This window comes from Chelonia mydas, chromosome 7 (assembly GCF_015237465.2).
Source record: "Chelonia mydas isolate rCheMyd1 chromosome 7, rCheMyd1.pri.v2, whole genome shotgun sequence".
NCBI lineage: Eukaryota > Metazoa > Chordata > Testudines > Cheloniidae > Chelonia > Chelonia mydas.
This window is the reverse complement of record NC_057853.1, coordinates 24,266,143-24,290,803: the sequence shown is the minus strand read 5'-3', so window position 1 is coordinate 24,290,803 and position 24,661 is coordinate 24,266,143.

The following is a 24,661-nucleotide window of genomic DNA, read 5'->3' as shown; positions in this document are numbered from 1 at the left end:
GTAGGGGTACTCAGAGGCCACTTAACTCCACAAAAAACAGCTGGAGAGAGGGGGAGGACAACCTCCCATAAACCTTTAGCCCAGTGTCTAAAGCATGCACCTAGGATGTGGGAGACCATTAGTTCAAGTCCCACCTCTCTGCCTGATGAGGAGAGAGGATCAGAACAAGGATTTGCCAGCTCTCAGGTGAGTGCCCTTATTCACTGGACTATAGAAGGAGTCTTTCTCCTTGTCTGGCCTGATTACTATTTAATTAAAGTGGAACAATTTCAATAGGAGAGCTTGAAGGACACGCACATCAGACTATCCCATAGCTAAGTGGTTAGGGTGCTCACCTGAGAGGTAGCAAGCAGCTCCCTGTTCACATCTCTTCTACTGAGGCAGAGGGGGGACCTGAACTGGTGCTCACCTCTCTCCCAGGTGAGAGCACTACTCAATGGACTGAAGATTATAAGGGTCCTCCTTTGCCTATTTTGTGTGAAATTAGGCAGCCTCTGAACATGCCGATGGGCTCAGACCCCACCTGTAACTTACGCAGAGGAGCACCTATCTTCCCCTTGTTCCTGGATTGCTTACAGAGATAGGTGCCTCCTGTGGAGTGGATTTAGGTGTTTATCTCTGGAGTGGGGCTTAAGACTCACCCCTCTTGTTATCATCTCCCATGGGTTAGCTTAGATGACTCCCCGCAGTGTGGATCACATTCCAAGGCTGTCCCCATTCATGGTGTAGGAGCCTAGGCACCTAACTCAGGCTTTATGGATCACAGTGTTTCTGTGGTTTTCTAGGTACCTAAAAGTGAGGTGTTGCAATGCTCAGTGTCAAAACACCTCCCTTACTTTTGCGGATCTGGGCCTGAGAATGTTGTTGGTGTTCACTGAACTGATGTAAAGTTTGTACGCCTCCGGGAGAAAGGCTATTAATGTGTACTAGTAAAGATCACCATGTTGAGGCTGTGTCTGGTCTGTTTAATACCACAAATAGGAACGCCATATCCTCCTTGTCAGTGCTGTAAAAGTAATGATGCACCAATGCATGGCTGAGACTGGTGCCTTTAGTGAGCCTCTGCTATACAGGCAAAGTCATTAGACTTGGAATACATTCAGCAAACAGCTAACTCTGGATGAGTTGATAGCTATATTTCCTTTACGTCTGGATGAGAGCTGACTTGCTCCTAAATGGCCTTCCAGGGAGGATACAATCATACTAACACGTCATCCCTCTTCCTTGCCACCCTACTGCACAGCAACCCACCCACTCCTCCGGTACTACCTGCAGTCTTGCCGGGACAAGACTGGGTTTTCCAGTCTGGTTGAGGTCATTTACCCCAGGCCTTGCTGCCACAGACCAGACAGTGACTCTGGGAAAGGAAAATAAGGAAGGGAGATGGGAGAAAAAGGCTAAGATGTATAGTGAATGTGGGGTCAAACAGGAAACAAAAGTGGAGGCCTCAAAATAAGGGGGAGAAGAAAGAGAAACAAAAGTGTAAAAGGGAAATAGGAAAGGGTTGGGTATTTGTTGCTGGAGCCTCTTTGTCCTAGCCTGCGCTATAGCACCATCTACTAGGAACCGTGGAGGCTAAGAACCCAGGGATTGATATATAGGTAGTCTTGGCCCAATTCAATTGTTTTAATATAATTTTGCTGGATAATATTGAAGTTTATTTTTAAGCATTTTTTTCCTTTTTATCGATTTTAAATTTTCACAATTGTGCAAAATTATGGGTTTTAAGCATTTTATTTTAACTTTATTGATTTAAGTTTTCACAAGAGTGGGAAATTAGGGGGGGGGATCAGGCAATGGAAGGGGGTCAGACAATAATTATTTAATGACAGTAGATGAGATTCAAAAAGTTAAAAGCTTTATAAGCATTAAAACACAAATTGTCAACATCACACGTCAAAATATACACAGTAAATATCCTCAAATCAAACTCTGATAAGTTACTTTGTCCACCTATAAATTTCAATTATTATCGATTGGAAAAAAGTTTCTTCAGTTTGTGCGCATGGTGAAATTAACGTTTACTGACATTTACCCATAAAATTCTAATCCTTCCAAGCCTAGGCTGACTCCACCACAACCCCTCAGTGTCTGTCTGTCTGTCTCTCCTTACCTGGAAGCATGTCCTCTGCCTGCTGTATCCCTCCCTCTCTCTCTCTCTCTTGCCCCTTCTCTGATGGATTCAGTTGGGAGTTGCAGAGATGAAGAGGAGGAAGGGCGATCCATCTAGGAGGGAACCAGTGTCGAGAGGGACAAACACCTTAGTGTGAAACTAGGGTCCACAGGGTCCTCATCGATGGACTACATCGATAGGGTGGGTGGAGGCATGGCAGCCTGAGTCTGGCGGGGGATCCAGGCATAGAGACTACATCAAAGAATGTACAGAGATGAAACTGGGAGGACACAAAGGAGATTCAGCTCAGAACGCATGTAGGATAGAGTTTTTTATCTATCGCTAGAGAACTAATAGAGAAGAGCAACTAATCAGACCTATAGCAGAGTCAGAAAACCCAGGCCTGGTGGAGAAGTGGGCAGTTTTAGATCCGTATGAGGTGAGTGCATGGGGGAGAAATAAATGAGACATTGGTATTAAAAATGCATGTAAGGAATGAACAGGGATAAATGCCAATGGTACATGGAAATGCCCTTCCTTAAAAAGGCCCTTTTTAGGGTATCATTGAATGTAGGACTTATGTCCATTATAAACTAGCTTCTTTTAAGTTTCAGAACAGTTACTGGCTTATGGACTATAGTAACTGCCTTCTGGAAGTGTTGCAATAGCTCGCACAGCCCGTCCCGGCTGGTACAAGCTCTTTCAACATGGAGACAAAGTGGCCCCATGAGTCTATTGTCAGAGACCTTGCCTCTAACTCCCACATCTTTGGTCTATTTACCAACAAATGTTAGTAAGGAAATGAATGTTAGTTTCAAAGCTCATGTTAGAAGCAGTAGTTAGGGGGAAAGCTTAAAAATTACAAATATATTTTATGTATATATTTATGTATATATTTTAAATTGCAGTGCATTTATACTTTATCACAAAATATCACACTTCTCAGCAAGTGATCTAGTGGTTATTTAATAAAACCCAAACAGATGCTTAAGGCAGAATAAATGGAATGAGGAAAGCAAAGAACAACAATTGTTTGGTAACCAAAATTTAGTCAAGCTGTACTGGGGAAGTAGTGGAAATGGTTTATACCAAAGTCTAAAATTACCTTTTTTTGTTGGCACCAGGAGAGAGAAGCAAAGTTAATTGCCGATCAATTAATTTGGTTAAGAAGCACTCCCCGAGGTTCCACTGAGGAACTGATTCTGAGATGTTCTGGGAAGCCTGAGGTCTTCTCAGTTAAATCCAAAGATGGTTTATGTTTGTGCCATCATCGTCTCATAGCTCTTCATGTGGTTGGTGTTTGGATGTGGACTCTGTGATGCTTGTCACCCCTCCTAATCACCTCTCTCTTTCAAAGCTAATGCCCATTTGCCTGAGAGCAGTGACTAATATAGTAACACGCCAATATAATGGGTTGCATCAATTGCATGTTTTCTTGCTGATTCACACTTGTAAACTTCTGTAGAAAACAGTCCAATTGTACACACAGTTCCTTCAATTAATTTGGTGGCTTTCCATGCACTCTCTACAGCAGTTTGCTGTAAATTGCCTTAGATATGTGTTGTACCCTTAATACTTGCCATGTGTTGCTTGCCTCGGGGGATGGTATGTAATGTACTCAGATACCAATAAATATGTTATGATGTAATGAGAACTTACTATGGCTTTAAAAAAGTGCAAAACAAAACAAAATCAATCAATCAAACAAACAGAAAACCCAAATCCCTAATTAGGTAATAAAATGACATCATGCAAACACCTGCATAAGTGTTATTTTTTTGTCCTAATTTAAGTCTTTTTAATTAGTGACGTTAACGCCGCATTGATAAAAGAACCTACATGCCATAAATCTGTTAGCAGTAATGAAAGAAGGGCCAGCTTGACAAAAAAACAAAAACAAGAAAAAACAAACAACAACAAAAAACCCAAGAGCAGCTGCTGCGGGATTGTTCAGCCATCACTTCAACATGAAATATTTCTTATATTGTAGGAAAAATGTCACTCCCTTATATGGCTGAATTGTTCTATTTCTAACTACGTTAATTTCAACTCTGAATTATTTTGCAACAGGTGTATATTTTTGCTTTAGAGAGGTGAAAAGAATTACTCTAATTGCACTGATGGAATAAATTAATAGAAGAAGTAATAATATATGCATTCTTAAGAGAGGGAAAACATGGCTTGTGATATAAGGCAAATACATTATCCACTAGGATACACAGGAAGCAGATATTGAATTTCAAGTGTAGTGTTTTTGGTACTGCAGGGTTTCTATACTTTTCTTTTAACAAAAGAGAAGCATACAGTGGAATCTGCACAAGAATCTATCCTTAAGAGATTCCCGAAATCTTCCCAAATGTACAGAGCAGTTTTGTTTCACTTTCATTAAAGATGAACCCTGTCATGCAGCCAATTTTTGGTATCTCCCTTGATCTATCACTTTACATGCTTCCCTCTATTGATATGTGCACAAAGCACACTAATGCTAAATAAAAATATTGATTAAAAATGATTAATAAAAAATGAATATTAAAGGCAATAGAATTCCAGCAGAGTGCATTCTCTTTTTAATATTAAGAGCTTGATGCTTGTGAAATTTCAGGAAATTATACGTAGGGTGCAGAATGTATTTACTTCAGCAGAATTTTCATGAAAGCAGTCAGAGGAGACTCTTCCTCCTGTATAGAGTTCCATCAACATCAGGAATTCCGTAGAGGTGATGTGTCTAAAGTGGGAACTCCCTTTGAATTATTAGGCCATAATGTTATACATATATAAGAGTACAAAGAGGAGACTAGACAGGGCTGGATAGAGGTGGAATTCACCCCGATGCAGCAGGTCTGCTGAATGCCCTCCAGACCACTTGGGACTGCCGAGGGCAGGGGGAAGAAGGCCACCGAGTTAGGTATGCTTTGGTGGTGGTCTCATTTAAAGTCAATGGGTCTCCAGTGGAGGGCAAGTGTCTGTGTGTCTGCATTTCTTTGCAAGGTGGGACCCTTACTCCCTGCCCCACAAAGCTTGCTATCTTTATGTTTGGACAAAGCCGAGCATAAAATAGTCCCATCACCAAAAAGCTTCCAGACCAATACACAGAGAAGTGCTCTCATTCTGCCTGTGGTTAGGGGAAAATTAAAGAAAAGAACATATTAACACCCATAAAAACTCTTCTGAGAAGTGACAAAAGCTGTGACCTAATCACAAGGCTGGCTCTAGGTTTTTTGCCGTCCCAAGCTCAGGTGGGGCTGGGGCTCGCAGGTGGCGCTGGAAGCGGAGGGAGTGATGTCACCTTCTCCCAGCACCTGCAGGGGCTTTACCTCCTCCCCCGCCCGGCCGCGCAGAGAAGCCCCGACATAAGGGGTGGCACAAGGCAGAGCAGCGGCCAGTGCGCAGAGGTGGCGGCTCAGCCCTGGCTCCCCGGCAGGACTTGCCCTCTCCTCCCCAGGTAGCGGCTGGGCCCTGGCAGCTCAGCATCCCACGGCTGGGGCTTCCCCTTCCCACTGCTGCCGGGGGTGTGGGAAAAGTGGCGCAGCTCCGAGAGCGCAACGGCCCCGAAGAAAAAGGATGGCCGGAGGGCCGCCCCTGGAAATGTGCCACCCCAAGCCCGTGCTTGCTTTGCTGGTGCCTAGAGCTGGTCCTGCCTAATCACTGGCCTGAAGGTATACTTATGGCCCTGAAATTCACATTTAGCCTGGCAGGATAGAATAGCACCAATGCCAATCTTCTTATTTCTGCCAAGTCTGCAAAGCTTTTCCTTTGCCACAGTAGACTGGGAGGGTAGTCCAAGAAAACGCTCACACAACTACCTCAATATTCCAGTTGTGCCACCAATATGGAAACTTTACAGCTGAGATTTTCCAAAGATAGAGTCTTGCACATTAGTACAATGGTCCTCTGCTTAGTTCTATTGGCAGATCTAATCTCCTTGCCCTAGCTCATGAAATGGTTCTGTCTGAGCAGTTGGTTCTAAGAAATCCCTTAACCTAGTACTCCTCCCCCCCGTCCCCCACCCTGCCCCTGGTTCTGTTGCTTTACTACTCTCTGATGTGCTAAGAAAATGGACACTCTAAAATAGTCTCCACAAATTACATTCTGGGTAAATGTTTTGGTTTCTTTAATCACAACAAGAATGAACTAACAGTACATCGAGTCATAATACCCTTTGGGTGGTCAAAACTTTTTGCCAGCCACCCTGTATTTCGTTACAGAAATCTTCTGCTATTCTAGTATCTGAGACTGCATCTACTAGCTTAATGTGCGTGTACCATGTCCAAACTTTTAGGCAAAGATAGTATCAGACCCTGTAACCCAACTGAATTTTAAAAAGAATCCTAGCAGCACCTTTCCAATCCTAGAATCTTAAAGTCGGTTCCTAACAATGCTCCACAGTGCAGCTCACCAGAGGAGGCGCTAGAGTCCCAAAGCCACTCTAGAAACCAGGTGTCCCCTATATCAATGTGTCTTATTTCATTCTCACCAAGGCCATAATATACACATATTCAGTGCACAGCCACTGGGCCACTCTGTTGCTCTGACCATGAATTTTAAGTTGAACAAAGCAATATGGTGTGTTTTGTTTGTTTTAATAAGTGCAGTTGTAAGGAGTTAATGATCCAGACTGCACATATTTTATTACTCGATAATCCCCAATTTTAAAAATTAGCAACCCAGTCTGTTGTGCAAATGGTTTTGAGGCCACAGCTAGAGACTAAAAACCTGTGAGTATGAGCTCAGTTGTTAAGGCCTTGTCTGAAGGACCCTTACTAAGTGCATTGGATGCCAATATACTGTACTGAGCTAGCTAGCAGGTATGTGAATCGTGCTACTGGACAGCAGCAGAACTGCTGAACTGTGTGTTGAGCAGGCTTCACGCTGCCAACAGCAGTTCTCCTTTTGCTCAAATAACAGGGACCTTTGCTTTTAGAGCAGGAGGGAGCTGAATACTCTCTCCGCTGTAACAAGGAGGTGCCAGTGCCCATAGCATGCAGCTCACAAACAACTGTGAGCTTTCGAGATGGCTAGATGAATTGCTGAAAAAATTAAATAGATTTTTTTTTTTTGCAGGAATTTTTTATATTTGACTAAAAGGGATCCTAGTGTGGAAGAGATTGGACTCCAACTACACCACTAATTATAACTTCACGTAAATTTATAGGCACCCTGTCCATTCAAAGCTAAACATTGTCACCTGATTTGTTATATTGAGGGAGAGGTAATTTAAATGGTAACAAAAACAAACAAACAAACTGTCTTCCTTTGTATCTAAAACTAGTTTCTGTTGTAATGTTTCTGTAATGCCCTAGTCTCTGGTAAATGTAGGGTTAGCATGGGCTAGAGGGAATTAAATGGTGTCAGCGAAGCATCTAGGTCTCTAGGATCTGATGTGGTTCCCCTCTGGAGTAATGGCAACATTCACAGTGATTTCAGTGAGAGTAGCATCAGGCCCTCAATCTCCCAAGATGAACAACAGCCAAGATTTGGTAATCTGGGCAAAGTTAGTAGCACTTTTATTTTGTTCCACTGCAAGGGAAGAACAAATTTAAAAACAGCCTTTGAACCTCACAAAGAATTGTTCCACTTTAGTGTTGTGCCATTGAAATCAACAAATGCCCTTGCAGTGTCCCAGAATGTAATGAAGAGACTTTGGCAAGCTTATTTGGAAAGAATAGTGTTCTCTATTCAGCTACCATAATAGCACCAGGAGCGGCATTTGAACAGCAGTTTCAAGGGCATGGTCAATATATTGTTTGTAATGTTTTAAATTATTTTCCCTTACTCTTGCTTAAAAGAGGTGCTTGAAATATGAAGCTCAAATTCACTTTTTCACTTTCATTTGTTCTCTTCCTTCACACATCAGGTTGTTATTGGAGGGGCTACTCAGAAGTAAAGGAATGCTTGTGTTGATTTTTTTAAAAACAGGATTTTTTAAATGCTTTGTATTTTGAAAATAAAGTCTCCACTTATAAAGTATTTCACTAACTTTGCAAACAGACATTACAGAAAGACTCCAATGTGGTCAAAATGTGATGTTACCTATTTTGAGTGTCTTTTTAAGAGAAGTGGAATCCCAAAAGCCAGCACTTAATCTTAAAGAGATGTTTCTTGGTATACTAAATCATTAACTTTCACATGAGATTAAGGCTACATGTCCCCAGTATTGCCAGCAAACAGCTGTGTTTGAACCTAGTTGTTCTAATATGATGTTCCTGAGTAATCTGGAGAAAGATTCTTTTTCTGAGCCTCATGCCAGCCCAACTATATTACAGACTAGCCTCTGCACTTTTAGAACACATCTCTCAGAAAATCAAATCCATGCTCCCAGTCTCTCCCTTCATTTTAGTGTTAGGACACTTCCTATGTAATTTTCTGCTGTACTTCTGAATATTTGCTTGTCCTCAGTGCAACAAGCCAGCATTGCACTGTGCAATGTCACATGACCTGGGATAAATTAAATCCTTGGGTGAATTCTGAGAACAGTATACCTCTCCTCCCACCGAAGAAGCCAACTTCCTGCACTTCCAACCCTCCCATTAGGCCAGGAGCCAGCAGCAGATAGGCAGGCCATAGCAGGGGATCATACCTGGGGTTAGGACAATTTGGCAGTGGAAGAGAATAAGGAGACGGGGACAGAAGCAGTGATAAGACAGGCAGGCAGTACTGTATAGGCACAATAGGACCCTGGTCTGTGACTAGAGCTCCTAGGCATGACAAATAAGTATAATAAGACTGCTAACCTGCTCTGGGTGACAGTGGGGGAAAATACAATCTGGTCCTCATTAAGGCCCTGGACTTGGAAACACTTATACGTGTGTTTAACTTTACTACTGTGAGTAGTACCAGTGGTTTCAAAAGTTAAGCATGTGTGCAGGAGCCTAATCCAAAGCCCATTGAAATTGGAGGGAGTTTTCACACTGACTTCAGTAGTGTGTAATTGGGAGGTGGTGTTCCTGATGAGATGCACATATGAATATGCTTATTTCCAGTCCCTTAGGTAAAGAGCCCTAAAAAAATGCCTTTTTATCCTTTGTCAGCTGGGCATTAAATCGTTCCGTTTATTTCAGCTTACACTGCACCTCTGTTTGCATAAAGTGCACTCTTAGAAAATAGATGGATACGAAACATTTTAAACACAGTAATTTGGAAAACGTTCAGATTGTCTTGGCTGTGTTATGTATGCACACTCCAGCTGAGACCATGAATATGTGTGATATATTTATGGTCAAAAATAGCCCACATTCCCTAATACTTTTTCAGTGGGAGTCTGTGCATCGGCTTTAAATCTGTCTACATTAAAGTGGAGGGGTCATTTGGATGTGAATGGGATCAGAAGTGAGCCTAAAGAAGTGATGCTTAAAATTCAAAGCAGCCCAACCTGCCCCATGGTGGCTTAATCATATGACTGACTTGCTGGCAACACACCATCAGCCTAATTCCAGGGAGAGATGCTTTAAATGAGCTTCAAATGGGAAGTTTAAATGATATGCACATGAGGGAAAAGAAAATAGTGTTTAATTGAAGCGCTGTCCATGTATATGTTTTTAAGATAAACAAGGCAGACTGGGAGAATATTTTATTCTGCCCTCACTGCTGCAAAGCAAACTTTCCCACAGCGTTTGACAGAGATAATCTATATTTTAGCCATACTAGTGAATTTGTAGTGACAAGTTTTCATTTTGAATGTTTAAGAATTTCCTGAGCGGTTCTCATGCAATTACTTTGATTAACAATGAGGTTTTCAGACCAAGATGAAAGAGACTTGGAGGCATTCAGAGGACATAGCTTCATGCTACTCCTCTCTCTGCTGGGTTTACTTTCCACAGCTTTTTTACACTCAGACCAAGTTCTCTTTTGAAAATAAACAGAGAGAGAAATATTTCACTTCTCCATATCCTTTGAGCATACTTTCCAGAGGTGCTGAGGTGGTGGATGTAACATGGATTAGGAAACATGCTCATTTTGATATTGAAAACAGAAAAACAAGCTCAGCGTCTTGCCCTGATCTACAGTAAGAATACAGAAACATTATTTTTATAGGAAAAGTAGATTTTTAACAGAAAAAAACCAAGGCTTCAGATAATCATTTTTGTTAGTAGTGAACCATTTAAAACAGGCTGAGATAGTCTGTGCAGTTTTGAATAACTAGGAAATGTTACCTCAAATTTGGATAATTCAGGTCTTTTTGTCTTTAATTCTAAAAATATGAGTGCCTCAAAGATAATCAGGAAAAATATCAGTGACATGGCATTTGCTCATTCTAGTGTAAATTCCATGGTTTTATTTTGGCCCATTTAAAAAAAAATGTGGAAATCTCCCAACACTTATAAAGTAGCAAAGGTCTGCATTGTATTTCATCAGCACAGTGCACACCCTAGTGCCACGATAAGACATTAGTTCAGTACATGCTACCAAGAATCCTACTCTGGATCTCCACATGCCACCATGGAAAATCCTGTCAGTGGACGCTAGTGCCATCTGAAAGATGGGTAGGCAAAAGTGGCATATAAAGTGTTGCGTGGAGCCAGTTTACACTGGATCATGAACTGGTGCAAAACAAGGTAGGCCACGCCCGCCTTCAGAAGCTTCCACTGCACTCTCCAGAGACCATCAAATCTTCATCCTCCTAGGCAAGGAAGAGGAAACCCTATTTCTGTTCACTAGAGATAGTTGGTGCAAAGGGTTACCTTACTACCAGCTACTCTTGGGGCTGTTCGCTTCTAACTGAAGTGCTGGCAATAGTTAATGTAACATAATTTCATTTTCTTCAGCAAATGCTAAAACAGTATTAGGGCCGTTTCCTGACCTAACAAAGTCCATGAAAGAGAGCAGAACCACAGCCAGCTGCATCCTCTGCCACAAATATTTTATCAGCTGGAGCACAATGCCATCGAGAGAGGCACAGAACTCTGCTTCTGGCGCTCAGTGGCAACATACGTGCCATAGCCAACATGGGAGAAGTGAAGGGTGGACATACCCCTTAACCCACAGGCCACACCTCCTTGGAGATGTGTGTGCAGGCAGGCATGTTAGCTGGGCTCTTTTCTAGCATACTCCTGGGTGCTGTAGAGGGATGCCAGTCAGGAACTGCAACTGCATCAGGGATTAGCTATGACCAGCTGTCAATTCACCAAAGGCACCAGAAGGGATAGCAAGTCATTAGTCCTTCCCCACAAGAACCAATATCAGGAAGATTTGGAGAGGGATGGTTTGGGGGACAGAGGGCCATGTGGCTTGGGTGTGGGAGGGTGGGATAGATTATGATGGACATAAGCTCTGAACCATTTGGGGGTCCTCCATCACTAGATTGCTGGAGAGCTTGGTGATACTGAGGCCAGGTTACAGCATGGTTTTACATGCAATTAAAAGGAACAATCACAAGGGTGAAGTGCCTGCAAACTGCATGAAGACTATTTAAAAACACCATAATAGAGGCTGAAACTAAATATATACCCCAAATAAAACAAAACTGTAAGAGGACCAAAACAATGCCACCATGGTTAAACAGCAGAGTAAAAGAGGCAGATAGAGGCAAAAAGGTGTCCTTTAAAAATTGGAAGTCAAATCCTAGTGAGGAAAATGGAAAGGAGCATAAACTCTAGCAAGTCAAGTGTAAAAGTATAATAACACAAGTCAAGAAAGAATTCGAAGAGCAGTTAGCTAAAGACAAAAATTAACAGAAAAAAAAAATTCGGTTCCGATACTGGGCTCGATGGCCCATTGATTTGACTCAGTGTGGCCAGTCTTATATTCAGCATTGGTGCTGGAGCTGGTATATTTTTTAGCTTACTCCCCTGGGAGTCATAATGTACACACTATAAGAATCAATCAGGCTTTGGGTACACTGCGGGGTCTTGGTGGGAAATGAGCTGCCTTTGTCTCAGATGACACCATAAATAACCAAGAACAGTAACCCCTGTTCCCTCAGGCTCAGATTCATATTCCCCCTCCAGCCGCTCAAATTCACATTTAAAGACACACCTTCCTGACTGGCATGTGCCAGAACCAGCACAGCTCAAGGACCTAAATATTCCTTCAATAATTTTTTTTTGCAATTCAGAATTCAAATTTTTCTTCTGGCATATATTCTTGGTTGCTCCCACTGGACATAGCCTGAGCCTGTCTGTGTGAGTGTTGGTCTATACAATTTAAATGCAGGGGTGAGATTATAGGGCTTGCTCTATCCCACCTTTTTTCCTCCACTGACCAAAGGAGAGGGCCATATTAATTTTGTGTAAAATTTTAAATGCCCAAAATTACAAAACTTCGAGCCAGAAGAAAATGTTGAATACTGAACTGCAATAAATAAATAAATGAGGGAATATTTAGGTCCTTGAGCTACCACAGAAAACAAAAATTTGAGGACTTGAAACCATATGAAATGAGAAATGAATTTGCAAAAATATTGTGCAAGATTTTGCCCCCCCCAAAATCTCCAATTTTTACCATTCCTAAGAATTATTATAGCACAAAAAGGTCTTTTATTTAATAACAAGCTTAGATAAAGCCTTAAGAGTTGTTCTAAATAAGAACCAAGCTAAAAATGAAAAATAATATTTTTGTGAGCAGGTTGGTTGAAAGGTTTGCCAAGTCCCAGAATGCACTAAGTGTTGGCTAGCGCAATGTTTTGGCTTATAATAATTGTCTAGGTGACTAGAGTGTAGGAATCCATTAACAACAACTGAAATGAAGTCAATTCACCGTGTCTTTGTCACCATATTTCAAGGCTGACAGCTTGTTTTTGCTGAAGAAAAAAACTGACATTCATGGAATTTTCTAAGTTTCTAATACACATGCAACTAAAAGATCAATATTCAGCCAACTCTAAGGGTATCATTTCTTTCACATTGCTTGTGCTAAAAATATAAGTAATGTGTCTGATGGGATCCCAATATAACTGGGTTTAAAAAACCGGCTCAATTTTTAAAATATCATTACCTTTTACTAGTGTGCTTTTAAAAGTGTATTACTGTTTCTAATATAGTGTGTATGTATTTTAAAAGTAATTTCCCTGGACTCTAGCAAAACATTCTAACAGAGTTTTGTTCTCTAAACAATTTTAATGCATATTTTTGTCTTTTGGTTGTATTTTTGCCCTCAGGCATTACATTTTTTAAAAAATTGCTGGCTAAGTAACACCAGACTCAGGAAAGACGGCTGGCCACCAGGGAGCTCCCAAATGAGAAGCCCTTTCAGAGTGCAATACAAATACATTCTGTAATGAAAGCAGAAACCCTCTTGTATTTTAGCACACAAGCAAGAGCTATGAAATGCAGAGAGGTTTTGAATCTGAGACGTGAGGGGGTTCTCGCATTCCAGCTCTGGCAAGAATCACAGTCATCTCTAATTACATTTTTCATATTTGAAATAGCAAACCCAGTAGCTAGCCCATCAGAACTAGGTTTGAAAAATTATTTTAAACATCGGTATTTAAATCAAATTAAAGAGTGCAGCTGATCTCAAACATCAGATCAAAAGCTGAGCTAGCCCATAAATAGGGTATCTGTACAGTGGGATTTTGCTTCAAAATGTTCTCACTCTTTCAGTGGTGAAATCACAGGAAATGCCATGTGCATAGAATTAAAGATTTGGGCTAGAGACTCCTGCACTCCACAGTGCAAGTCTGCTATGGGGAAGAGGGCATGAAGGGGACTCTTTCTTCTTTTCCCCCATACAAGCAGCTGGACGGGATCTCATTCTGGTACTCAAGCGAGCACAAGAAGTGATGTCCAGATACTCATCTCAACGTGTGCACTGTGGCCACAGCTGGGTGTGATCTGCTGGCCGGAGAAACAGGCAGCTCTCCAGCTGGCTATAGCCTAGTGCTGCACGCTTCTCCTTTACGATGAACCAGCAAAGAGTCCCTATTTCCACACTTCCCACCAGGTCCTGGGAGTTCTGCTTTGGCCAGCAGGATGTGAGGAGTATTCCTTTGCTAGTATTCCTCTTCCCCTTGAAAGCACTGGCCAAGAAGGCATAGGGAGACTTCCCCCAGTAGCACACCACACAGTGGCAGGATGAGAATACTCATACTCAGGAGAATACTAGGAAGGAAGGGGTCCAGGTTACCTTGCCTGTCAGTGCAGTGAGGGCATGGTCAAGCCTCCAGCTGGTTAGCGCATGGACTGCTGTGTGCTGCCGGGGTGCACATTGTTCCTCTTTTGAAGCAACCATATGGTATATCCATTTTGCGTTCCCCCTTACCCGCTCTAATCTACTTTGCCAAGGCTAGCAGGATAGCTCTTGAACTATATGCATAGACAGCTCCACTTTCATCTCTCTCCTAGGGGGCTCCTATAGTGAGGGCAAAATTTTGCCTTTAATGTAACCCACTGTGCCTAGCTATTGTAAGGGGCTGAAAGACAGTATAATTTGCATGCCATGGAGTCTAGACTGACCTTTTGGAGTTATTCCTCACTGTGTCTAACTTGAGCACTGAAGTTCTCAGTATTCTCCCTTTTTGAGTAGTAAGATATGCCCCTGCTCAAGGCCATACAGGAGGAGTTTTTGTTATGATTATTTATTTTTATAGGACCTAAGTATACTAGGCACATCAAAGAGTTGGGCATGTTCTCTGCCCCAAAGAGCTTACAAGCTAAACAGATATATAGATGAAGGCTGCGTGGACGGGATGCAACAACAGGTGTTTGAGCCATGAAGTTAGTGTATGTCAGGTTAATGCCACAGTTTTTTTATACCATCTTTTTGTTCACTCTTCTTTGACAGAATCTAGGATCCATAGGCCCTATAGATGGACTAAACTGTGAACTCATGACTGATGAAGAAAAGTACTTTCCACCTCCCTCCCACCCCCGGCATGCTCAGAGAGCAAATGTGAATCAAAATTTTATTCTGCTGCCTTCCAACATCTCTCTCTGAGACTTGCCTATACCTCCTTTCCTTTCCCCATCCCCAAAGCATGAACTTTCAAGAAATGACTCACGAAGTGCCTACTGTCATTGTGAATGCTATAAAGAGAGCTAGCAGCTTTCAGCCTCAGTGCATGCCCTCTGAGTAACGCAGCTGAGCAAGTAAATATCTGGTTTATGAAGGTCAAGTCTTGGGAGCTGGGTATAGGTATTGGACACTGATTTCATATCCCAGCGGATGGTAGATGAAGAGGGGCTCACCTGAGACTGATTTAGTCTGTCTGCATATCTCAAATCTGCGTTAAAGACACGTTGAAGAAAAGAGCTCTGAAGGGGGGAGGGATATCTCAGTGGTTTGCGCATTGGCCTGCTAAACCCAGGGTTGTGAGTTCAATCCTTCAGGGGGCCATTTAGGGAACTGGGGCAAAAACTGGGGATTGGTCCTGCTTTGAGCAGGGGGTTGGACTAGATGACCTCCTGAGGTCCCTTCCAACCCTGATATTCTATGATTTGATTCTATGATTTCTTTCCTCCTCCCACCATACCAGTCTTCATCCATCAGCATGAGAGTGGTGGGGAAAATGAATGAAACACCAGAGTTAAAAATGAAGGTGATGAATAGGTGTGAATGCCAGTGGTGCATGGGAATATCTTGCTTTCAAGACCGTGTACAGCGTATCACTGAATAGAGACTTGTGTCAGTCATAAAGCATCTCCTTTTACGTTTGGGTCAGTGAGGGCTCCACCTGTTCATGGGACCCAGTTCTGCAACACCATTCTCTAGGTTCTAGGAAATAGCTGGGGGTGGAGGGGAGCCTCTGCAGACTTGGCGAATCTGTGGACCAGATGCATGGCATTCATCATTCCCCCATCACCTCCCTGGGGAATCTGCTTATACACTATGGGCCTAATTCTTCTGCAAGGCTTAGCACCACAACTTTCTTTGACGTCAGTGGAAGCAAGTGCTCAGCACCTCTGAAAATCAGACTAATACTTCAGTGCAGCCCCCATTGGTTCTGAGGAATGGTCCTTTGGCAATGGTGAGTGGTGGCATCCCACGCAGCTGGATGGGGAGCAGAGAGATCCCAGAGTCAGAGGGGATGGCCCTCGCCTCTGGCAGATTCCCAGTGACCTGCAGCTTCTCAGGACCAAGTGCCAAGCAACTTCTTCCCTCATGTCCCTCCAATGGAACAATCAGCTGAATGCTTCATAAGTCGAAGCTTCCAGAGCTTTCTGGCCCCTTCCTGTAGGATTTTCTGCAGAGATGAAGGGAATGACAGGCTGGCCCTAACCAAATTGCTTTAAGCTGTCTTTGGATGATATGGTGCCAGGGGATGACATCATGTCAACACTAGATCACAGATATTCTCTCATGAAAACCCAATTCCTTTGGCTGCTAATAACATAACACTGTCTGAGCATGCATAGCTTTTATCTTGCATGTATGAGCCAAAAAATGTTCCTTGCCTGACCTCCAAACAGGGTGCATGGGAGATACCTTCAGTAAATGCAGAGCAAATGTAGAGGGAGGCCCATCTGACGAGAAAAGCAGCACCTAGCAGAATGCACTGCCAGCAGCAAGATGAAGCACTTACAGGGGCAAGAAGCTGTCAGGAAAAGCAAACCCCTTTGAATTTGCTACTCAGTGGCAAAGCTGAAGCCAGGATAGTCACGGCTACAATACTGTTTTTTATTTCCATGAACTGCTGAAATTCCTTAGCCCCAAGCCTGTTACAAACAGTGAATTTAGCCTCCCAGCACCTGTGTGAGGAGGGAGGCGTCATCCCTGTTTGAGGGCAAAACTGAGGCACAGCAATTAAGAGCTAGAGTGTGGCTCTAGGTAAGTGCAAAGAGGTGGTGGTGGGGTCCTTCTTGCCAGGAACAGGACTCTCATCTCCTGGCACCCAGTCCTGTGCCTGCACCACAGTAATAACCATAGCACAGTGTCAGAGGGGTAGCCGTGTTAGTCTGGATCTGTAAAAGCGGCAAAGAGTCCTGGGGCACCTGATAGACTAACAGACGTATTGGAGCATAAGCTTTCGTGGGTGAATATGAACGCTTATGGCATCTGAAGAAGTGGGTATTCACACACAAAAGCTTATGCTCCAATATGTCTGTTATATCACAGTAGCTCTCACAATGTGCAAGGCTCTGGACAGACAGATAGGAAGACTCAGTCTCTGCCAGGAAGAGCTCACAAAGTAGAGATTAGCCTTCCTCCATATGGGCCAAACAGCAGGGTCCTTTTCACTCATTTTTCATCCAAGCAAGAGCTTACTGAGCTGCATCATGACCCCCCCCTCCCCAGGTCTATACGTAAAATGTACTGTCCACTTGCATATCTGCATGTGTGCATATGGAAGGTGGGGTCAACAGCCTTTGTGGCACTGACCCCCCTTATCCCTGTGGATGCCCTTCTGATCTGAGCATGAAGAGAGTTGGAAACCAGGGGGATGGTTGGGGTGACCTCATCCTGCCATGCAGCCTTGGGGGCTCCCAGGCTGGAGCACCTCTGGCCGCATGGCTCCAGCAGAGAAGCAGTGGAAGCTGGTGTGGAAGCACAGAGGCTGTGTGTGAATCCATAGGTAGCTTCAGCAGACACCCAAGGAGTGGGATGGGGGTGGGAGGGAATCCTGAGATTCTTCCACTGGGAGCAAATCCCATCACCACCACTATTTCTGCTCCACATTGGAAGAAATTCAGAGGAAAGCTTCAGAGGTTTCATCTTCCCCGGACTCCTCCTTCAGGCTTTCCAATGGGAGGTCACACTCTAGCCTACTGACTTCACTGGGTATTTGCTGGCATAAGGTGTGTACAAGCTGCATAAGGACTTCAGGATTTGGCTTGATTATGATGAAGGATTAATTATTGATACCAAAATCTGGCAATTGACTTCAGTGCAGAGTTTCCAGATGTACACCCAACAAACAGAGCAACATTTGGTCCCAGGTCTAAAAATAGTGTTCTGACTTTCACTGGGTATATTCTTCGCTATTCTGTTAGGCTTTATTATGGTAAAGAGGTGAGTGTTACCATACCCTGTACAGTAAGAAGTAGGAAATGGATTTAGCTAAAACTTGGTGTTCTCAGAGGTTTGGTTTTTAACAGGGGTATAAAGGACATGAAACAGTTAAACTTTTCTAAGCTGGAAAATGAATTAAAGATAAAACTAGCAGCCTGGTGACCTCCTGCTGCTAAGACAACAGTAATTCAGCAGCCAAAGATCAGCATTTTCATCAGATCCATTTCCAGGAACACATAAGACTGGACAGCACAAAAATGGGGAATCTGTAACACAGAGTGACTGAACTTGGAGGAGCAGGAGAGTCAGAGGAAAGACCGCCCTGGGATTCAGCAAAGGCTCCTGGCCATTTCCCTTTGTCTCTTAGCCTGGTATGTAGAGGGGGAAGATCTTGTAACTGGGATCATGCACATATGTTTGCTCTTCTATGACCCCCCCTTTCCATAAAACTTCTCCTTGTATATATTTTTATCATTCTGTAGGGTTTACACAGCTAGCTTTTTAACTAGACGACATGCTCACCTTTATAAAGCAGAATGCGGGGAGTGACAGTCTGACATTCAGATCAAGTTTATTCTAATAGAATGATCTGTGTTCCACTGAGGGAGAGCAGATGGCTCATCAGTTAATATATGTAAGTTGTTGACAGTTTCTGCCCGGCGTTAATAAAGTCTGTGGACCTAAAGATTTACCAGACCAGCAAAATGTAGAACTTTTTAGGTAACTACAATTGAGGCACTGTGAGGGCTTCAGAACAGCATGGGTTAGTAAGATAATTCCTTGCATGCAGTTATGGAAGATGCTATGGGTTTAAACATTTTCGTGTAAGGAAGAAATTATGGACAAATTTATCTGATCTTTTCCTAGTCTGATGGGAAGCTATTTAAAACTTAAATGTAAACAGCATGGAATGTTTATTTACCATTTCTAAACAACAGAAGATCCTCTCCATATGATTGTAAACTACCTATGGTGCAAACTTCCACATTGAAAACATCATGGTCTCATTTTAAGTCATATCAAATGTTATCCAGTTTTGTAAAGCCTATGTTGTCTTCCCTGTTATACTGGTTGTTGAGCAAAAATAAATTATATAATGTAAAGCTTTCATATATCTCAGTGGATCAGAGACACTATTTCCTTAGCATAGAATGCCTGCATATTTTGCAGAAGTTAATGATCTTAGCATTTATTATGTTTTTTATCATGTATCATATTAACAAACTTATTAAAATAATCAAGACTGAATGGAGAGACATGACCTTTTAAAGAGGAAGAATATGCATTAAATTTAATTGAACAGAAAACAAACTGAAGCACAATCTAATTATCTTTGATATTCACATCTCATCCATGACAGCTAATGTAATATGAATCTCCAAAAACAAAACTTATGGGATTTGTTGTTTTTCCTCTATTATCTAGTTACAATGAGGGAACAGCCTAAGACTATTTCAATCTTCTTCTACTGCTGTGATTTAATTGGTTTGTGTAATTTATCAAAATCTAGTGATCTATGAGAAGGAAGGTAGTCAGCACTGAGTGCTCTTAAATAGTAGCTTCTGACAAGTGTGAATGGGACTGCAATCAATGTGTTTCAGAATTTAGTCAGAAAAACATAAGTTGCTCTTTACTGATCTTTGTGTTGCTAGAATAAAATTACCAGACTGTGTTTACCGACTACAGTTGAGTCTCTTGAATACCAAAAAGGACAATCCCCCTGCAAGGTATGTGTGATTTGTTATTGTATGTTACAGGGAAACAGAGTTGTTTGTGGAAAGTGTTCACAATTGTAAGATGTGGAGAGCAATAATACTGAGATCTTTAGTATTCTCTGACTATCCCTTGAAAATGTACTTCACAATAAAAGCAGCCAGTAATTTCTTGTGACTGGAGTCAATGGCTTTTCATTTAGGCTGTTGCCATATCATGGGACCTAAGTAATGAAAAGCATGCAGCATAAAACAAGAAAAAGAAATAATTAGGGTGACTGTCTGTGGGAAAAAAAGTGATGACTGCTGAATACATTAAAAAGAAGCTCTGAAAAGTTGTTAAAATAGTGTTTGAAATAGAATAGCACCGAAGTGTTCTATTTCCAGCGATACACCAGGGACAGTCCTAGGGTTTCTGTGCAAAGTCACATGCGTGGGGATCCTGGGAAACATCCATACATTCCACAGGAAATGAGCCTGTAGAGCTCCCAGCCTTCTTGAGATCAGTGGAGGCCAGTACTTTGAAGTAGGTAAGAGGAAGGGGAACTCCCCAGTTGCGGTGACTGTCATGGAAGGGTCCTGATGAAGTGTGGAGGTGGCTTTACATCACCTTGTAGTGATGGACTCAACATAGGGCACCATCATGATCTTCTCCTTTGTATCCTTTCTGGTCCCGTTCCAGCCCCTCATTCTTCTTGTGAAGAGGTTTTACTGTCTTCCTCCAGGAGGATCAGTGGTAAGGACAGATCTTTCTTCTGTAGAGGTGAAGCAGCAGGACAAGAGGTCCCCACCTGGAACCAAATAGCCTCCTCCTCCATGTATTCTCTAAGGACAGCATCTCTGGAGAGTATTTCTGTGTGTATTCAGATCAGCGGACATAGGTACATGCTTCTCAAACATAGAGTCCTCCACAGTGAGGGCCCTGTGCAGCAGAACCTTCTGCTGGTACCTCAGGCCAGCCTTGCGATACACAATGAAAGCTCTGTGCACTAACAATGCTCTGTAAGAAGGTACTGGGCCACAGCTTTTGTCTTTTCAAATTCATGCAGGTTCTATAGTGATAACACCTACTGGTCTCTAACTACAGATAATGACAAATCTGGTCTCTAACTGAATTGACATGGAGAGTTTTTGGCGGGTGTTTTATTAGTCAGACTGGAGCAGAACTAGGATGAGATGGTGGGTTTTGTTCATTAAGAGTTTGATCCTATACCACTCAACTCAGTGGGAATTTTTCCATTGATTTGAATGGGAGCAGGATCAAGCCCTAATGGTCTTTATGGTACATGCTGCTTTTCCTGACTTTTCATAAAAGTTTAAAACATGCACACATACACACTGTTTGTGTGTGTGTGTGTGTGTGTGTGGTATTACAGTACAGAGCACTCTGCTGTTTCCTGTTTTTGTAAAGATCTTTTCCTTTTAGAAGTAGTAGTGAAAACAAACACGGTGGAAAACAATTGGAAAATTTTGTCTGCTTCCTGGAAGATTTTTTTTTAAAACTACAGTCAAAAAGGAGCTACAAAAAAAAAAAAAGTTAACGAAAGGGAATAGCTAATAAATTAATTAGGAAAATAAATGAAACCATAGAAACATGCAAGAGCATGCACAAAAGTCATTTGCCTTCCTGATTTCAGTCTTTGAATTTGTAGTTGAAAGCCTCTACATATAGTGAAGTCTGAAAACAGCATTGATAAAAGCCTATGCTGTAAATCTGTTATCAGTAATGAAAGGAGAGCCAACTTCACACTACAGAGAAACCCAAGAGCTGCAGCTGGGGGATTATGCAGCCGTCCTCAGTCATCACCTCAGTCTGAAACAATTCTTATACTGTAATAAAAAAGCTTCCTTTTTTGTATGGCTGAATGGTTCTTTCTCTAACTAGGCTATTTTTAAACATTCTAAAACATTTACAACAGATATACATTTTTGATTTAGGAAAGTGAAAAGAAGTACTCTAATTGCAGTGATGAAAAAAATAGAAGAGGTAACAAAATAAGAATTTCTAAAAGGGGTAAAACTCACAACCACTGCAATAGGTAGGACAGATATATTATCCACTAGGATTCATAGATTAACAGTCCAGAAAGGACCACTGTGCTTATCTAGTTTGAACTCCTGTATAACACAGGCCATAGAACTTCCCTGAATTAATTCCTGTTGGAAGTAGAGCAGATCTTTTAGAAAAACATCCAACCTTGATTTAAACAGTTCCAGTGATGAAGAATCCACCACAGCCCGTGATATGTTGTTCCACAGGGTAATTACCCTCACTGTTAAAAACATGTACCTTATGTCACATCTGAATTTGTCTAGCTTCAGCTTCCAGCCACTGGATGTTGTTATACCTGTCTGCTAGATTGAAGAGCCCTCTATTATCTAATTTCTGTTCCCCATTTAGGTACTTACAGACTGTAATCCAGCCACTCCTGAACTTTCTCGTTGGTAAACTAAACAGATTGAGCTCCTTAAGTCTTTCATTATAAGGCATGTATTCAAATCTTTTAATCATACACGTGGCTCTTTTCTGAGCCCTGTTCAATTTTTGAACATCCTTTTTGAATTGTGAACACCAGAACAGGACATAGTATTCCAGTAGCAGTCTCACCAGTGACAAGTCTTTGATCACATATTTACACATGGAATTATTTTTGCCACTGGAAGGCTCCATATTCTTCTGTTAATAAAAGAAACTTACAGTAGAATCTGTATGAAAATCTATCCTCTTTAGGAAACTTCTCTTAAGAAAAAAGAAAAGGAGTACTTGTGGCACCTTAGAGACTAACCAATTTATTTGAGCATAAGCTTTCGTGAGCTACAGCTTATGCTCAAATAAATTGGTTAGTCTCTAAGGTGCCACAAGTACTCCTTTTCTTTTTGCGAATACAGACTAACACGGCTGTTACTCTGAAACCTCTCTTAAGAAAGACCACTTCCAAATCTCCCCAAACGAACAGAGCAAAAACTTTAATAAAAGACCATCTCTGTTAAGCAGCCAAATTTTGACAGTCTTCTTGAGTAATCACTTAATCCAGTTCTCTGTATTTACATGTCTACAAAACACGCTTTTAATGCACCGTAGAGCTATTATGTGACTAAACCATGATTAATAAGTACAGTTGTTCAGAGAAACTTCAGTGGAACAATATTGCATCAGAATATGTGGTTCCATCGAAATCAAAATGCTTTGCAAAATTGGGTCAATTTCACTGTAATTTCATTTTGAAGAAAATAGAAAATGTTCTGACAATGTCAACACAGAATTTCTGACATTTTCAAAACAAATCTTTTGATGTTTTTGTTTTGAAATTACTTTTCTTTGAATTTTTTTATTTTGTACCATATGTAAAACTTAAAAAGTCAAAATCAAAATGAAATGTTTCAAACTACCCAAAACAAAACGTTTTGGAATTTTGTTTCAGAGAGCTTTAAAACTTTCAATTTTTTGTTCTGATTTGGAACAAAGCCAAATTTTGAAATCACAAAATCCTTTGAAATGGAACTTCCATCCCTTGCACAGGTCTATTAACAAGAAAGCTAAACAAAGTACATTCCCTGGTTTACATTAAGTCTGATAATGTAGCCTTATACTCATGAGTATTATTGGTGACACTTTATAAGAACAGCATTGATTATTTCCCTGTAACATATACAAACAAATCAAATGTATGTTATAGTATAGTTGTACTTGTCCTTAGTCAAGAGACCCAACTGCTCTAAGCAAACATGTTCTGAGTATTTGAATCTGGCAACAAACAGATCAATAAAGGCGATTTAAACTTTCACAACTAAATTCTGAAACATGTTAAACTAGGCAATCCACTTTGTATGTGAAACTTCAGGAAAAATGTGTGTTATGCGGCATAATATTTTGCTTCTTTAACAGAAGAAATTTGATGTTTTTCATTAAATGTGGTGTTTTGGGATGATTAAAAATAATTACATATTGGAAAATGTAGTGCTTCATTTGATTTGGAGAGAATAAGACAGAAAGAACGTTATAAGGAAACTAATACAGCCCTTCTACAGGTTTTTAACTCTGTACTTTTGCAGAGCTTTTATCCACTAGGTTTCGGACTTTTGTTAACAAGTCAAGGTGGTTTATTGGTGTTAAATTAGAATGGATTCTGCTATGGTTTCCTGGAGGCAACTGATACACAGGACCTGAGCTGGCAAAGCTGTCAGAGCAAACGCAGAGCTATAAGCAGAGCAGTACCATGCTGAGTTACATCAAAAGTGGCAATATGTCTGGACTGGTGCTCCCCTGTTTCAGATAGATAAGGGTTTAAAGAACAGTTTGTTCCCTAGTGCAAACTATGACATGTGTGAGGAATTCCCACAGATGCTGAGGGCTGCACAATATCTTCCACACCAGTTGTGACTGTGCCCAGTGAGGGAAGCAGGCCCATAGCTGGGCAAACAAAAATAGAAAGGCTGTCAGGAGGCTTAAAAATTGAAGTGGGGTCTAGGAGGCATTCTGCGCTTTCTGGCATTTTAAAATAATTTAGACAAAAACAAAAAAAAATTGAGGGGTGAGGGTGGACCCAAACTGCTGTTATCTGGGATTCAAAAACAAATGGCAAATTAAATACTGACAAATGTGCACCAAAACCCTGGGCTCCAAAGCACAAGCTGCCGGCCTCGTTAGACACAAAAGCAATGTTTTCAAAATAGGGTTGATGTTGGGTTGATAGGGCTGGGATTTTTTTTCACACAGAGCAGGTGATCCCCTTCTACTGTACTCAAGGGACCGACTCTGGGCTGCTGCTCCTTGAAGCAACATCCCCACTTATCCCAGCTTCCTGGATGGCTCCTGTCCCCTCATTGCTTGGGTGTCTATGTAATTGAGAGGGGAGCCCTTCTGACCCGGGGTGTCCCCTTCCGGAGGCTCAGCTAATCTATAGACTAACCTATCATGTTCCCTGAGGCTCTCTCTGCCCTATGGGACCAGGAT